This window comes from Aethina tumida, chromosome 6 (genome assembly GCF_024364675.1).
Source record: "Aethina tumida isolate Nest 87 chromosome 6, icAetTumi1.1, whole genome shotgun sequence".
NCBI classification, from domain to species: Eukaryota; Metazoa; Arthropoda; class Insecta; order Coleoptera; family Nitidulidae; genus Aethina; species Aethina tumida.
Window position 1 is genome coordinate 14,449,247 of NC_065440.1, and position 17,491 is coordinate 14,466,737.

A 17,491-nucleotide genomic window follows, 5' to 3' on the forward strand; every position below is an offset into this window, starting at 1 on the left:
TGAAGAACAATTTGAAGATACAACTTTAGAAAAGTATAAAATTTTATGAAAATTATTTCTTCAGAAATATCAGTAAAGTAGAAATAATTAAACTTGTAATCACCAATAATAAATTTGCCAATATTTAAGTAAATTTAGAAATTATTGAAGAATTTGAATTACTAATTTGAAAAAATCATTTTAGAAATCTTTAAAATTTAAAGTTACTTCAAAATTATCACTTTAGAATTATTTATAACATAGAAGTATGAAAATTTTAAATAATTAAATATAAAGAACCATATTTTATACAAATTTAGGCATTATTGAAGATTTTGAATTATAAATTTGTAGTTTTTCAATTATTAATTTCAAGATATCAATTTAGAAATATAAAATTATTCTGGAATCATTTATTTAAAATTATTTCTAACATAGATAGAATATACACATATGTATATTTTGAATAACTTATTAAAAAATACCTAAATTTAATCCAGACTTAGAAATTATTGAAGATTTTTAACTATTAATTTGAAGATATCAATCTAGAATAAAATATATAAAATATTTTTGAAATCATTTATTTAAAATCATTTTTAACGTGTAAATTTCAAATAACTAATTTAAAAAATGCCCAAATTTAATCCAGATTTAGAAATTATTGAATATTTTCAATTATTAATTTGACGATATCAATTTAGAAATCTTAAAAATATGAAATTATTCTGAAATTATTTAAAATTATTTTTAACGTATGAATATATAAAATTTAAATAACTAATTAAAAATACCCAAATTTAATTCAGATATAAAAATTATTGAAGATTTTCAACTATTAATTTGAAAATATCAATCTAGAAATATTTAATACATAAAATTAATCTGAAATCATTTATTTAAAATTATTTTTAACGTAGATATTTGCAAATTTTATATAATTAATTAAAAAATACCCAAATTTAAACCAGATTTAGAAATCATTGAAGATTTTCAATTATTAATTTGAAAATATCAATTTAGAAATATTAAAAATATGAAATTATTCTGAAATCATTTATTTAAAATTATTTTTAACATAGAAATATGTAAATTTTAAATAATTAATTAAAAAAATATCCAAGTTTAATCCAGATTTAGAAGTCATTGTAGATTTTCAATTACTAATTTGATATTATCAGTTTAGAAACCTTTAAAATATAAAATTATTTTAGAATCAGTGTTTTAAAATAATTATATTATATGTAACTATTTAATAAATTCCTTAATTTAATTAAAATTCAGTAATTACTGAAGATTTTCAATTATTAATTTGAAGATATCAATTTAGAAACCCGAGAGGAGAAAGATGTCAAATTTAGAAAACTTTTATTTCATTTTAAATATCTAAAAACCTTTATTATTTTATCATATACATATAATATTTGTTGATTTTGAATAGTTAATTGATAATTTAAACAATTTAATAATAATTGAGTCTATGAATTTTGTTAAATGATATTTAATAATCAAAAATTAGGTTTGTATTATAATTTTATTACATTTGGCACTGTTAAAAAAATTGCAAAAACTCAAACAATTATAATTTTCATACAATTGAAAATTCAGAAAACATCTTAATGGACAGTTTAGCTTAGTTTTACGTTAGAATAGATTAAATTTCATTGCATTAATTGTATGAAATTAGAAATTTAAATTTTTATTATCCAAAACAAAAAAGTGTTGGTGGCAAGTGCTAACTATACTATCGTGTCTCCATTAATAGAATTCCAATAATTTTTTACACTTGATTTAAAAAACTTTAAAACTAGAAAATAAAATGTTTTAATCTACACAGCCATTAGGAAATACAATTATAAATTATTATGAATAAAATTTTATTTATTTTTTTGCATTTGTTATAGTCTTCGTTGTAGATTAGAATTTTATAGTTTCCATAATGAACTCACAGTAATTAAGAAATAAACCTAATTAGAATTTCAAATGTGAAATAAACATTTATATCGTGTTAAAACATTCAATACTATCGTTGAACAGTTCTTTTTTTACACTTTCCTGAAGTAATAAATCATGTGTACGGTTTTTAAAGTGGCGCATTTAAAACGAACAACGCAAATCGAAACGGCGCACGTCCTCCGTTCACCCGGACCCGAAGACGGTGGCACGGCAGCGGTGGCAGCAGCATCCGCATCCGAAAATTGGGCCGCGTGCAACCGCAAAACGTTTCCACACTCGTTACCGTCCCAAATTAACCCCCCTCCGCGGGGCACGGCTCCATTCACCGCACGAATCTCATTTACCATTCACAAAAACGCCGATCCCGGAGTCGGACATGTAGATTTACTCGGATTATTGTGTGTTTCGTCCTCGGACCAGGTAATTTGGCCGCCGCCGTCCCCTCCGCGGCCGCCGGTGAACACGGCATCGCGGCATTCCATTCATCCGGTTCATTCAGCGGCGTTTCGCCCCCGCACGCTGTTCGCCCGTCGATAAAACGCTCGGTGCCACCGAAATTTGGCTTGTTACCGATTTGTTTTTGTTGTGGCTTTTTTTCGGGAGGTTTACGTCCGGTTATTCCCCCGTGTAATGGTGCGGTTGATGTAAATGGGCATAAAATGAATGAATGACTTTTTATTGTCTAGTTTTGTTTTGTGATTTGGCTATTATTGTGCTGCTAATTTAATCATAATTTATTGTTACTGTTATTTTAATACATTTATATTTTGAGTTTTTTACTAGCAACGTTATTTTATATTTCCAATTTTTATTGCTGTTTTAATTCATTTTTTAATACGTAAACCACACTTTCATTTTACTACAATTTTACCCAGTTTATCCCCTTAAAAACAGTAACATCCATTAATTGATAACCAAAACTACGACATTGAAAAAATTAAAAATTAATCGAAAATTTATACAAAATTAATTAAGGGTGCAATTTTTCTTCTAAATTGTGCAAATAATATGAAAGACTTAAATTTTAAAAAAATTATACTTAAAAATATTCAACAATTTTGAATAAAATTAGTAATTTAAAATTTACAAATTACTACGTTAAAAATAATTCTGAAGAAGTAATTAAAAATTACTTTATATTTTAAAGGTTTCTAAATTAATATCTTCAAATTATTAATTGAAAAATTTTAGTAATTTGTTAATCAGAATAAAATTTGGATGTTATTTAATTTGGTTTCTAAATTGATATCTTCAAATTTATATTCTAAATCTGAATAATTTTATAATATTTATTAATTACTTATTTAAAATTTGCATATTTCTATGTTAAAAATATTTCTTAACAAATAATTTTATATTTTAAACTTTTCTAGAATGATATGTTCAAATTACTACTTGAAAATATTTAATAATTTCTAAATCTAATTAAATTTTGGATAATTATTAATTAATTATTTAAAATTTACATAATTCTTTTTTAAAAATAGTTTTTAACAAATAATATTTTTATATTTTAAAGGTTTCTAGATTGATATCTACAAATTAATACCTGAAAGTATTCAATAATTTCAAAATATGAATAAATTTTGTATATTTATTAATTAGTTATTTAAAATTTACATATTTCTACGTTAAAAATAAATGTTAACTAATAATTTTAAAATATTCTTATATTTTAAACATTTTTAGATTGATATCTTCAAATTAATACATGAAAATATTCAATAATTTCTAAACTGAATAAATTTTGTATATTTATTAATTAGTTATTTAAAATTTACATATTTCTACGTTAAAAATAGTTTCTAACAAATATTTTTATATTTTAAAGGTTTCTAGATTGATATCTGCAAATTAATACTTGAAAATATACAATAATTTCTAAATATAAATAAATTTTGGATATTTATTAATTAGTTATTAAAAATATACATACTTCTACGTTAAAAATAATTATTAACAAATAATTTTAAAATATTTTTATATTTTAAAGGTTTCTACATTGATATCTTCAAATTAATACTTGAAAATATTTATTAATTTTTAAATCTGAATAAATTGTGGATATTTATTAATTAGTCATTTAAAATTTACATATTTCCATATTACATATATATATTTCTACGTTAAAAATAAATGTTATCTAATAATTTTAAAATATTCTTATATTTTAAACATTTTTAGATTGATATCTTCAAATTAATACATGAAAATATTCAATAATTTCTAAATCTGAATAAATTTTGTATATTTATTAATTAGTTATTTAAAATTTACATATTTCTACGTTAAAAATAATTTCTAACAAATAATTTATAATATTTTTATATTTTAAAGGTTTCTAGATTGATAGCTGCAAATTAATACTTAAAAATATACAATAATTTCTAAATATAAATAAATTTTGGATATTTATTAATTAGTTATTAAAAATTTACATACTTCTACGTTAAAAATAATTATTAACAAATAATTTTAAAGTATTTTTATATTTTAAAGGTTTCTACATTGATATCTTCAAATTAATACTTGAAAATATTTATTAATTTTTAAATCTGAATAAATTGTGGATATTTATTAATTAGTCATTTAAAATTTACATATTTCCATATTACATATATATATTTCTACGTTAAAAATAAATGTTATCTAATAATTTTAAAATATTCTTATATTTTAAACATTTTTAGATTGATATCTTCAAATTAATACATGAAAATATTCAATAATTTCTAAATCTGAATAAATTTTGTATATTTATTAATTAGTTATTTAAAATTTACATATTTCTACGTTAAAAATAATTTCTAACAAATAATTTATAATATTTTTATATTTTAAAGGTTTCTAGATTGATAGCTGCAAATTAATACTTAAAAATATACAATAATTTCTAAATATAAATAAATTTTGGATATTTATTAATTAGTTATTAAAAATTTACATACTTCTACGTTAAAAGTAATTATTAACAAATAATTTTAAAATATTTTTATATTTTAAAGGTTTCTACATTGATATTTTCAAATTAATACTTGAAAATATTTATTAATTTTTAAATCTGAATAAATTGTGGATATTTATTAATTAGTCAGTTAAAATTTACATATTTCCATATTAAAAATAATTTTTAACAAATAATTTTAAAATATTTTTATATTTCACAGGTTTCTAGATTGATATCTTCAAATTAATACCTGAAAATATTCAATAATTTCAAAATATGAATAAATTTTGGATATTTATTAATTAGTTATTTAAAATTTACATATTTCTACGTTAAAAATAAATGTTAACTAATAATTTTAAAATATTCTTATATTTTAAACATTTTTAGATTGATATCTTCAAATTAATACCTGAAAATATTCAATAATTTCAAAATATGAATAAATTTTGGATATTTATTAATTAGGTATTTAAAATTTACATATTTGTACGTCAAAAATAATTTTTAACAAATAATTTAGAATATTTTTATATTTTAAAGGTTTCTAGACAGATATCTAATTTTTGAAAATATTCAATAATTTGAATAAATTTTGGATATTTATTAATTATTTATTTAAAATTTACATATTTTTACTCCAAAAACAATTCTTAACAAATAATTTTATATTTTAAAGGTTCCTAAATTGATATCTTCAAATTAATAATTGAAATTCTTCAATAATTTCTAAATCTGAATTAAATTTGGATATTTATAAATTATTTATTTAATTCTTTTTAAATATATTTCTAAAGAATTCAGTTTTTTAATTGAATTCTTTTAATTCAAATTTGAATTAAATATTCGTATATAATTTAATTTTAATGTTCTTATATTAATATTATTTCATTTATTTATGATCACATATTTTTGAAGAAGAATTTTATAACGAATATTTTAGGCACAATGTAACAATTTTAACAACATTTTTTACAAAAAACTTTAAGTTACCAATCAAGTAATTAGCCCGTCAGTTAACATATAGAAAAAAAAAATAAACAAACATGCGCAACGACAGAAAAAACTTTGTCAAACAAATACGAAATGAGTAAAAACGCAATTTTCCTATTAACAGAAAAAAAAACGCAACTCACCTCAATTATCTAATTAGAACTGAAAAAAACATGTGTGTACACGAATCAATTGGTTTAATATATAAACGTGTATTTAAAATGCGCCTAATTAACACGACTCACACACCTGTCCCTCCCCTTAAAAATCGAAACGAGCATCTGCCCAATTAATCCAGATTAATCTCGTCGATTCGCAAAAATCGTGTTTACTGTTTTTCAATAATTAATATAAAACCAGTAAACAGGCTTTTTGAATGCGGCCGATGGCAAACAAACATTACTTCGCACGCGTTTTATGCCGTGAAACTGACGCTACGCCGACTTTTTTGCGCACCCACATGTTTAGAAAAATGTGATCGAAAAAAAATGGTGTCATTCGCAACGTACGCACCGTTCCGCGATTTAAATGTACAGTCGTGGAATTGTAGTTGTGCAGGGGAAGACGTCGGAAATTTATGCGGAGACGCTTCCTGTCTTCGTTCATGTGGGGCCGTTGTTGTTTCTAAAACGGCGTTGCCAACTATTTATTTAAACGGGTAATTAATTGTTTTGTCTAATTTTCTATATTTTAATTAGGCATTTTGAATGGTTCTGCGATTAAAATACATTCAAACATTACTATTCTAAATAATTTAATACTTTCAAGTTTCCTTAATTGATTTCTTCGAATAAATAATTCAAGATCTTCATTAATTTCCACGTTTCAATTAAATATTGGCAGGTTTTTAATTGGTTGCTTACAATTTAAGCATTTCTACGTTCTACAATGTTTCCTAAATTGATATCTTCAAATAAATAATTCAGGAGCTTCAGTAATTTCCAAATTTTAATAAATAATTGATGTATATTTTATTAGTTACTTAAAGTCTAAGCATTTCTTCGTTTAAAATACATATAAAGAATTAATCTTTACAGAATTTATATTTAAAAAGTTTCAAAATTGATCTCTACAAATTAAATCAAAATCTTTAATAATTTCCAAATTATAATTAAAAATTGTTGGATTTTGGAGTTAGTTATTAAAAATTTACACTCAAAATATTTGTAAAATATAATTTTACAATAAATATATCCTTCAAAGTTTTCTAAATCGATATCTTCAAATAAATAATTCAAGAGCTTCACTAATTTTCAAATTTTAATTAAATATTGGTAGATTTTTAATTATTTACTTAAAATTTAGGCATTTCTTCGTTTAAAATGCTTCTGAAGAATTAATGATTAAAGAATTTATATTTCAAAGGTTTCAAAATTGATCTCTACAAAATAATAAATTAAAATCTTTAATAATTTCCAAAATATAATTAAAATTTGTTGAATTTTACAGTTAGTTAATAAAAATTTCAACGAATCTACAGTCAAAATATTTCTAAAATATGATATTACAATAAATATACCCTTCAAAGTTTTCTAAATTGATATCTTCAAATAAATAATTCAGGAGCTTCAGTAATTTCCAAATTTTAATTAAATATTGGTAATTTTTAATTAATTATTTAAAATTTAAGCATTTCTTCGTTTAAAATATTTCTAAGGAACTAATCTTTAAAGAATTTATATTTCAAAAATTTTAAAATTGATCTCTTCAAATTAATAAATCAAAATCTTTAATAATTCCCAAAATATAATTAAAATTTGTTGAATTTTACAGTTAGTTAATAAAAATTTCAACAAATCTACAGTCAAAATATTTCTAAAATATGATTTTACAATAAATATACCCTTCAAAGTTTTCTAAAGTGATATCTTCAAATAAATAATTCAGGAGCTTCAGTAATTTCCAAATATTAATTAAATATTGATATATTTTTAGTTAGTTACTTAAAATTTAAACATTTCTTCGTTTAAACTACTTCTAAAGAATTAAATTTTAAAGAATTTATATTTCAAAAGTTTATAAATTGATCTCTACAAAATAATAAATCAAAATCTTTAATAATTTCCAAAAGATAATTAAAAATTGTTGGATTTTTCAGTCAGTTTTTAAAAAATTACACAAATCTACACTCAAAATATTTCTAAAATATAATTTTAGAATAAATATACCCTTCAAAGTTTTCTAAATTGATATCTTCAAATAAATAATTCAGGAGCTTCAGTAATTTCCAAATTTTAATTAAATATTGGTAATTTTTATATAATTATTTAAAATTTAAGCATTTCTTCGTTTAAAATATTTCTAAGGAACTAATCTTTAAAGAATTTATATTTCAAAAATTTTAAAATTGATCTCTAAAAAGTAATAAATTAAAATCTTTAATAATTTCCAAAATATAATTAAAATTTGTTGAATTTTACAGTTAGTTAATAAAAATTTCAACAAATCTACAGTCAAAATATTTCTAAACTATGATATTACAATAAATATACCCTTCAAAGTTTTCTAAAGTGGTATCTTCAAATAAATAATTCAGGAGCTTCAGTAATTTCCAAATATTAATTAAATATTGGTATATTTTTAGTTAGTTACTTAAAATTTAAGCATTTCTTCGTTTAAACTACTTCTAAAGAATTAAACTTTAAAGAATTTATATTTCAAAAGTTTATAAATTGATCTCTACAAAATAATAAATCAAAATCTTTAATAATTTCCGAAAGATAATTAAAAATTGTTGGATTTTTCAGTCAGTTTTTAAAAAATTTCAGCAAATCTACACTTAAAATATTTCTAAAATATAATTTTACAATAAATATACCTTTCAAAGATTTCTAAATTGACATCTTCAAATAAATAATTCAGGAGATTCAGCAATTTCCAAAAATTAATTAAATATTGGTAGATTTTTAGTTAGTTACTTAAAATTTAAACATTTCTTCGTTTAAACTACTTCTAAAGAATTAAACTTTAAAGAATTTATATTTCGAAAGTTTATAAATTGATCTCTACAAAATAATAAATCAAAATCTTTAATAATTTCCAAAAGATAATTAAAAATTGTTGGATTTTTCAGTCAGTTTTTAAAAAATTACACAAATCTACACTCAAAATATTTCTAAAATATAATTTTACAATAAATATACCCTTCAAAGTTTTCTAAATTGATATCTTCAAATAAATAATTCAGGAGCTTCAGTAATTTCCAAATTTTAATTAAATATTGGTAATTTTTAATTAATTATTTAAAATTTAAGCATTTCTTCGTTTAAAATATTTCTAAGGAACTAATCTTTAAAGAATTTATATTTCAAAAATTTTAAAATTGATCTCTTCAAATTAATAAATCAAAATCTTTAATAATTCCCAAAATATAATTAAAATTTGTTGAATTTTACAGTTAGTTAATAAAAATTTCAACAAATCTACAGTCAAAATATTTCTAAAATATGATTTTACAATAAATATACCCTTCAAAGTTTTCTAAAGTGATATCTTCAAATAAATAATTCAGGAGCTTCAGTAATTTCCAAATATTAATTAAATATTGATATATTTTTAGTTAGTTACTTAAAATTTAAACATTTCTTCGTTTAAACTACTTCTAAAGAATTAAACTTTAAAGAATTTATATTTCAAAAGTTTATAAATTGATCTCTACAAAATAATAAATCAAAATCTTTAATAATTTCCAAAAGATAATTAAAAATTGTTGGATTTTTCAGTCAGTTTTTAAAAAATTACACAAATCTACACTCAAAATATTTCTAAAATATAATTTTACAATAAATATACCCTTCAAAGTTTTCTAAATTGATATCTTCAAATAAATAATTCAGGAGCTTCAGTAATTTCCAAATTTTAATTAAATATTGGTAATTTTTATATAATTATTTAAAATTTAAGCATTTCTTCGTTTAAAATATTTCTAAGGAACTAATCTTTAAAGAATTTATATTTCAAAAATTTTAAAATTGATCTCTAAAAAGTAATAAATTAAAATCTTTAATAATTTCCAAAATATAATTAAAATTTGTTGAATTTTACAGTTAGTTAATAAAAATTTCAACAAATCTACAGTCAAAATATTTCTAAACTATGATATTACAATAAATATACCCTTCAAAGTTTTCTAAAGTGGTATCTTCAAATAAATAATTCAGGAGCTTCAGTAATTTCCAAATATTAATTAAATATTGGTATATTTTTAGTTAGTTACTTAAAATTTAAGCATTTCTTCGTTTAAACTACTTCTAAAGAATTAAACTTTAAAGAATTTATATTTCAAAAGTTTATAAATTGATCTCTACAAAATAATAAATCAAAATCTTTAATAATTTCCGAAAGATAATTAAAAATTGTTGGATTTTTCAGTCAGTTTTTAAAAAATTTCAGCAAATCTACACTTAAAATATTTCTAAAATATAATTTTACAATAAATATACCTTTCAAAGATTTCTAAATTGATATCTTCAAATAAATAATTCAGGAGATTCAGCAATTTCCAAAAATTAATTAAATATTGGTAGATTTTTAGTTAATTACTTAAAATTTAAGCACTTCTTCGTTCAAAATACCCTTAAGGAATTAATTTTTAAAGAATTGATATTTCAAAAGTTTCAAAATTGATCTCTACAAAATAATAAATCAAAATCTTTAATAATTTTCAAAATATAATTAAATATTGTTGGATTTTTCAGTTAGTTAATGAAAATTTTATACAAATCTACACTCAAAATATTTCTAAAATATAATTTCACAATAAATATACCCTTCAAAGTTTTCTAAATTAAATAAATAATTCAGGAGCTTCAGTAATTTCCAAATTTTAATTAAATATTGATAGATTTTTAATTAATTATTTAAAATTTAAGCATTTCTTCGTTTAAAATATTTCTAAAGAATTAATCTTTAAAGAATTTATATTTCAAATGTTTCAAAATTGATCTCTACAAAATAATAAATCAAAATCTTTAATAATTTCCAAAATATAATAAAATATTGACAGATTATTCAGCTCAGAATGTTTCTAATGAAATTATTTTGATATAAATTTTAATTTCACCACTTCCTAAGTTAAATTACTCTGCTTTCAGTCATTTGAGGTCGTTGTATTGGAACAGCCACTTAATTGATTAGTCGAATTATTTATTGTAAACGATCAACAATAATAGTAATAATAATAACAACAGTCCGAGTTATTTTTCACGCAGAAAACTTTAAATAATTATAGTAAACGCAGCATTTAATTGCACTAGTGTTGCCTAAGCCTTTCTGGCCTGACCATTCCGGAATATTTGTTTAATTGCGGTAATTGCCTGGGAAATGGCAATTATATTTGTTAAACCTTTTACATTTTCGGCCGGACTCGTACGTTTTATAATTAATCAATTCGCATGGAACAAACTTCAACGTTATTGTAAATTATAATTAATTGCCTTTGAAAATAAACGCTACATCATAAAAAATATACAGCCAACAACAAGATAATGGAAGGTGGACAATTAAAGACATACAATTCTGTCACATTTGAATTTAAAGTGACAAACTGTGTACTGACCCCGAATCGATTGCGGCTCATAAATAATAATTGGGAATCGAATTAGAATCAATTTTTTACCCCGTTCTATTAAATTAATTATTGAGCCCATTGAGTAACGCGATTATCGCTAAACTATTGCAGTTAACAACTTTGTGTTCGTGTAATTAAGTGTGTGCCTCGCATTCCGGCCGTTTGTAATTAGCGTAGGGGCCGTATCTGAAAAATCCCGAAACCGAAAAACAACTGATTATTTCGGCATTCTATGCGGAATTGTTGTCGGTTCCGTTTGCCACATGCTGACAAGAAATGTGCAATCGACGGTAATTACAAGTAATGGGGCTTGGCAAAAATTTTTCGAAATTGATAATTATGCAAATCGAAGAGAGGTTTATCGTTTTTTTTTTCCTTTCGAGTTGTGCACATCTTAATTAACGGAGACATCAATTAATAAACTCGTCAAAGACAAATTAGAAAATAAACGCTTGGTTTATTAGTCACCTAAATTGAATGTGTGTCTCTGATTTTTATTTTAATTTTTAATAACTATTTAGTTAAATGCCGCCTGTCCGGATATATTTTTGAAGGAACTACTAATTTTTTCTTACAAAACTGTGTAATATATTAAATAAATCGAATTCAAATCATTTCTATATATTGACTAAACTACTTCTGAAATAACTACTGCAAAATTGTTAAAAAAATAATAATTATAAGAAAATTTTGTAAATTTGTACATTCTATAGAATTTTACTCCATTTTTTAACAAATGTTAAACACTTTTACCTTAATCATACAATACAATTTGCCTAAAACATCTTCTCAAAATAGAATTTTAATCATTTTCTTACATTTAAACATATTGAGATGAATTTCGTAAAAAAATTTTAAGTCATTTTTTAACATAATATTATAAGAATATGTAATACTCAACTTTTTAATAAATATTAAACATTTTCGCCTAAAACATCATCTCAGAAAAGAATTTTAATCATTTTCTTACATATTGGCAAGAAATATTTTTGAGATGTCTTCTGCAAATAATTGTAAGCCATTTTTAACATAATATTGTAAGAAAACGTTGTAATTTTGTGCATTCAATAGAATGGTATTTTACTTTTTAATAAATATTAAACTTTTTTGCCTAAAACATTACATCAGAACAGAATTTTAATCATTTTCTTACATATTGACCAGAAATATTTTTAAAATGGCTTCTGTAAATAATTTTAAGCCATTTTTAACATAATATTATAAGAAAATGTTGTAATTTTGTGCATTCAATAGAACTGTACTTTAATTTTTAATAAATATTAAACATTTTTGCCTAAAACATCATCTCAGAAGAGAATTTTAATCATTTTCTTACATATTGACTAAAAATATTTTTGAGATGGCTTCTGTAAATAATTTTAAGCCATTTTTAACTAATATTATAAGAAAATGTTGTAATTTTGTGCATTCAATAGAATTGTACTTTACTTTTTAATAAATATTAAACATTTTTGACTAAAACATCATCTCAGAAGAGAATTTTAATCCTTTTCTTACATATTGACTAAAAATATTTTTGAGATGGCTTCTGTAAATAATTTTAAGCCATTTTTAACTAATATTATAAGAAAATGTTGTAATTTTGTGCATTCAATAGAATTGTACTTTACTTTTTAATAAATATTAAACATTTTTGACTAAAACATCATCTCAGAAGAGAATTTTAATCCTTTTCTTACATATTGACTAAAAATATTTTTGAGATGGCTTCTGTAAATAATTTTAAGCCATTTTTAACATAACATTATAAGAAAATGTAATTTTGTGCATTCAATAGAACTGTACTTTAATTTTTAATAAATGTTAAACATTTTTGTCTAAAACATCATTTCAGAACAGAATTTTAATCATTTTCTTACATATTAACTAGAAATATTTTTGAGATGGCTTCTGTAAATAATTTTAAGCCATTTTTAATATAATATTATAAGAAAATGTCGTAATTTTGTGCATTCAATAGAACCGCACTTTAATTTTTAATAAATGTTAAACATTTTTGTTTAAAACATCATTTCAGAACAGAATTTTAATCATTTTCTTACATATTAACTAGAAATATTTTTGAGATGGCTTCTGTAAATAATTTTAAGCCATTTTTAATATAATATTATAAGAAAATGTCGTAATTTTGTGCATTCAATAGAACTGTACTTTAATTTTTAATAAATGTTAAACATTTTTGTCTAAAACATCATCTCAGAACAGAATTTTAATCATTTTCTTACACATTGACTAGAATTATTTTTGAGATGGCTTCTGTAAATAATATTAAGCCATTTTTAACATAATATTATAAGAAAATGTTGTAATTTTGTGCATTCAATAGAATTGTACTTTACTTTTTAATAAATATTAAACATTTTTGCCTAAAACATCTTCTCAGAACAGAATTTTAATCAATTTCTTAAATATTGATTAGATATTTTTGAGATGGCTTCTGTAAATAATTTTAAGCCATTTTTAACATAATATTATAAGAAAATGTTGTAATTTTGTGCATTCAATAGAATTGTACTTTACTTTTTAATAAATATTAAACATTTTTGCCTAAAACATCTTCTCAGAACAGAATTTTAATCAATTTCTTAAATATTGATTAGATATTTTTGAGATGGCTTCTGTAAATAATTTTAAGCCATTTTTAACATAATATTATAAGAAAATGTCGTAATTTTGTGCATTCAATAGAACTGTACTTTAATTTTTAATAAATATTAAATATTTTTGCCTAAAACATCTTCTCAGAACAGAATTTTAATCAGTTTCTTAAATATTGACTAGATATTTTTGAGATGGCTTCTGTAAATAATTTTAAGCCATTTTTAACATAAAATTATAAGAAAATGTTGTAATTTTGTGCATTCAATAGAATTGTACTTTACTTTTTAATAAATATTAATGATTTGTGCCAAAAATATCTCCTCGAAATAAAATTTTAATAATTTTCTTATATATTGAGTAGAAATATTTTTGAGATAACTTCTGTAAATAGTTTTAAAATATTTTTTCACATAATATTAAATTGTGTAATATTAATTTTACTTTATTTTTTAAAAAATATTTGCCTAAACTACCAATGATAAATTTTATAATATTTTTAAATAACATATTAAATGTATTACTTGCATATTTTAAAAATATTTGATGCACATTCATTGAATTAAAAAAAATTCAAGGACAAACAGGTGCACAGATATTATATTAAAAAAAAACAGTTCATACATATTTCTGTAAATCTGAAACTAAATATATAAATTCAAATAATTTTACAATTTTGTTGTAGGAATATTAAGTAATTTGAAGAGGAAATACTCGTTATTACTTCATAAACAATTAATCATTCTTAGAATTGCAAACTACGTTGAAAACTGTAGGAAAACATATAATTAAAGATGTAATTAAAAAAATATATAAAAATTAATGAAATATTATTATTAATTATTTTTGCAACGTCTGAAATAATATTTTAATAGTGAAATTCTTAATAACAAAATTCAAATTTCAATAAAATAATTTATATTTGAAGTATTAATAAATATTAAGCAGAAACTTCAATTTCCTTGAATTATAAAATGTGTGTTTATTCAAAAAAAATATGAATTTTAAGAGAAATTGAGGAAAAGCTTATTTTCAAAGATATATATGAAAATATCTATGTAGTGACTCACATACAATACAATTTTACATTTCAAATAGAAAAATGAACATTTATACATAAACACTATTTTTAGAATTGTTTCTACATATTTAACAGTCGTTGAATACATAAAAACTCATAAATAAATGATTTATTATTAACAAATAATATTTTTTTAAATATTACAGTCATGAATAAAAATATTATTTTAACAAGTAGATAAATAAAGTATAAGATAATAAATAATCTCTTAATTAGATAAATATATTAAAAATATAGAAAATAAAATGTAATATGAGAAAAAGTAAAATTCTCAAAAAAAAACATTCTTCAATCAAGTTTTCTGAAATTATACTTCTATTATTAATAATTAAATCAAGCCTAAATAGTGAATTTTTTATAGAACTGTGTATGTATTATTATAAAATAATAAATAAAAATGTTTGTACAAATTTCACAGTTTTACTGAAACTATATTTTTAATATTAATAATTATACTAAATCAACTACTAAAACTATAAATTTTTATTATTTTTTATTAGATAATTGTATAAAAATCAAACTGTATGCTTTCAATTTCAGGTTATACATAGACATATAATTGAAATACAAAGTAATATTACAATATAATATGATGGTCTTATTAGACAGTTTAAAGCATCTATTTGAAAATTGTAATGAAGATTTTAACAATATCTTCTAAATTAATAGTTATATGAGGTTCGATAAGTATTTATATTATCTATGTAAATTTCAAGAAAATATTTAACAATAATTTAAATCAAGGGACACATTCTTGGCAATTTTCTGTTGAAAATAATTTTATAAATTAAGTTTTTAATCTCTAAAGTCGATGTAAAAGGTAAAATAAAATTCGATAAAAATCAAAATATTAAAGAAACAAATCTTCCAGTTTTCCTGAAATTATAATTTTAATGTTTAAAATTACTAAAATTATTAGGTTTTATCATTTTTTATTTCAATAACTTCTTAGGCCTGAAACTTTATATTTAAGTTTTAAAAATATGTTCTAAATTAGTAGTTACACGAGGTTCAATAAGTATTTCAAGTAAATATTTAATAATAATAATAATAATAATAATAAGATAAGTAATCACTGTATAAATTACAAGTTTTTAATTTTTAAAACCAATGTAAAAAGTAAAATAAAATCAAAATATTGACAAATCTTACAGATTTACAGAAATTATACTCTTAATATTTAAAATATAATAATTAGCTACTAAAATTATTACGTGTATAACTTTATATTTTTAATTTCAGGTTAGACATAGATTGTAATATAAAATAATATTATAATATTAAAACAGAGATAGTCTGATTATACTATCTAGATTGCAATAACTGAAACTTTATACTTTGAATTTCAGATTGGACATAGATCACTGTAACTGAAATAATATTATAATAATATAATAGAGATAGTCTGACTAGACAGTTTAAGGAATCTATTTGAAAACTGTATTTCCAGCTTTAAAAATATCTTCTAAATTTGTATTTGTATTTATTAAAGTAAATTTCAAGTAAATATTCAATAATATTATTAATTTAGAGGCATATTATTGTCAATTTCTTTCAGAAAATAATAAAAAGACTCACTGTATTTTACAAATTAATTTCTTAATTTTTAAAACCAGTGAAAAAAGCAAAATAAAATTATAATAATCAATTACTAAAATTATTGGGTTTTATCATGTATTAATAATTGCATAGAACTGAAACTTCATTCTTTTAATTTCAGGTTACATATAAGCAGATTATTGTAAGAGAAAATAATATGATAATAATATAATTGAGATACTTTGATTAGACAGTTTGAAATCAGTATTTGTATTTATTAATGTAAATTTTAAGTAAATATTTAATAATAATAATCTATGTACACAATCTTGGCAATTTTCTTCAGGAAATTATTAAATGATTTACTCTATTTTATAAACTAAGACGTTTCATTTTTAAAAACATGAAAAATAAAATAAAACAGGACATAAAGTAAAATATTAAAGAAATAAATCTTTGCTCAACTATTTTAATTATTATTATAAAGGTGTCATATGTTTTTTTATATTACAAAAAGCTGTTCTTCCTGAAACTTAATAAGTGTTTGTTTTCATTAATGTAAATTTTAAGCAAATATTTAATAATAATAATCTAGGTACACATTCTTGGCAATTTTCTTCAGGAAATTATTAAAAGATTCACTCTATTTTATAAATTAAAACATCAATTTTATAAACATGAAAAGTAAAATATTAAAGAAATAAATATTTTACTCAACTATTTTAATTATTATTATAAAGGTTTTATATATATGTTTATATTACAAAAAGAAGTTTCCCCTGAAACTTTATAATTATAATTTCATGTC

The 17,491-nt window shown here is 20.6% G+C and overlaps 1 protein-coding gene across 5 annotated transcripts in view; it reads right to left on the bottom strand.

Annotated features, from left to right (window-relative positions):
- The window catches only part of LOC109594994 (zinc finger protein rotund), a 296,098-nt gene that overhangs the window by 176,473 nt on the left and 102,134 nt on the right, over positions 1–17,491 (bottom strand). The window contains exons 1-2 of one of the 5 annotated variants that reach the window (XM_049968501.1): positions 6,125–6,278; positions 6,019–6,037 (exon numbers count right to left, since the gene is read on the bottom strand). The exons of the other annotated variants lie outside the window; for them this stretch is intronic. The gene's annotated coding sequence lies outside the window, so the exon portion shown is untranslated. Of the gene's footprint in view, positions 1–6,018; positions 6,038–6,124; positions 6,279–17,491 lie in introns of those variants that run through there. 5 annotated transcript variants of the gene reach the window in all.